General features: G+C 57.7%; 1 long non-coding RNA gene across 1 annotated transcript; it reads left to right on the forward strand.

Moving 5' to 3' along the window:
• Positions 1-406: 406 nt before the first annotated feature.
• On the forward strand, positions 407-1,330 carry LOC132236548 (uncharacterized). Its single transcript, XR_009453321.1, has 2 exons — positions 407-828; positions 1,084-1,330. It is a non-coding gene; the product is annotated as an uncharacterized LOC132236548 (long non-coding RNA).
• The last annotated feature ends 232 nt before the right edge of the window (positions 1,331-1,562 follow it).

The following is a 1,562-nucleotide window of genomic DNA, read 5'->3' on the forward strand; positions in this document are numbered from 1 at the left end:
CATCTTCCGTGAACACCTACTATGCTCTTGGCACTATTCCAGTCACTGGAGAAACAGCAGGGACAAAGCATGGAGATGACTTTGTAGTCAGGGAGACAGTAAGGAACATGAAAAAGGGAGTTATATTATAGATGAGAAAGAATCGGTGCTGCAGAGGCAGGAGGAAGAGGGCACTGCAATCTCAGTGCGTCCTCTCCTCCTTCCTACCCCAGTTCCCTTTGCCCCAGGGCCAGGCTGTGAGCCAGGGCCCTGAGCACCCAATCCTGCTGCCCGCCCAGTAGCGCTAGGGGCGTGGGCTGGGGCCAGCGGCCAGCGGCGGACATTGGCCAGTGGCTCCTGGCCTGGCTAATGGGGCGCGGCTCTGTCGCACCCCCGCAGCTGGCATCCCTGCGGCGGGTGGGCCGGCGCTCCCCAGAGATTTGCTGCTCCAACTCCAGCGTGTCATCCTCCTCGTTACTATTCTAATCCTCATTACAGGGAGATGTCCTCGCCCTCAAACACAACACCACGCAGCGCTGTTACACAGCCCTGCGGGAGACAGGGCATTTTCTGAGCTGCCGGCGAGAGCAGTCAGAGCATGGGCGGGGGGAGGTGGGGGAGTTGACGCCTCTGGAGTTTCTTGCGAGGGGGGTGCAGCCCCTTCCGGATGTCAGCTTTTTCTCTCCTCTGTCCTCCAGCTCCTATTATTATCCTCACCAAGGAAGATGCAGCTGACTGTTTACTCTAGGCCTGCGCCTGCCACCAACTCGTCCAGAGACTTCAGAGCCAGCCCTGCCCTCCAGCTCATGCTCTTTGCAGCCAGGCACCTGCGGCCGTGCTGGGCACACAGTAGGTGCCCCCTAAATGCCATGTGAAGGGGGAAGGGAAAACAGGGAGGGGTAGGAACACAAGCGAATGCAGACCTGGGTGGGGGAGAAGCATGCCCTATTGCCCTGGGCCCCCGGGTGGGCAGCAGGACACAGGAAGGATGGGGGCAGGAGCGGCCCCTGTCCACCCCGAAAACCGGTGCCCTTCTGGAGTCATGGTCCTTGGAGTTCCACATCATGGTGCTTCCTTTGTGCTTAACACGATCTCTTCCCCCAGGGTTCCCACTGAAAAGGCACGCGTGGCCCAGCTGGGTGTGGCTCAGCGGTTGAGCTTCAACCCAGGAACCAAGAGGTCACCGGTTCGATTCCCGGTCAGGGCATATGCCCAGGATGTGGGCTTGATCCCCAGAAGCGGGTGTGCAGGAGGCAGCCAATCGATGATTCCCTCTCATCTTTTATGTTTCTGTCTCTCTCCCTTCCTCTCTGAAATCAATAAAAATATAGATGTATAATTTTAAAAGGCACATGTGCTTCCCTGGAAAGATAATGTCTTAGGTGACCCTCAGTGTGGTGCTGAAGGACCCTCGGCAATTCGTTTCTGGGCCTCCCTACCCTGGTCTGTAAAATGGGGCTACTGCCCACGCCTCCCTCCGGGGTGCTGAGAGGGTTAAGTGAGTGATTCTTTATGAAGCACCGAGTATGTGCCTGGCACACAGGGACGCAGCAAGTGGCAGACTGTTGGTGTGTCAATCAGCC

This window comes from Myotis daubentonii, chromosome 6 (genome assembly GCF_963259705.1).
Source record: "Myotis daubentonii chromosome 6, mMyoDau2.1, whole genome shotgun sequence".
NCBI classification, from domain to species: Eukaryota; Metazoa; Chordata; class Mammalia; order Chiroptera; family Vespertilionidae; genus Myotis; species Myotis daubentonii.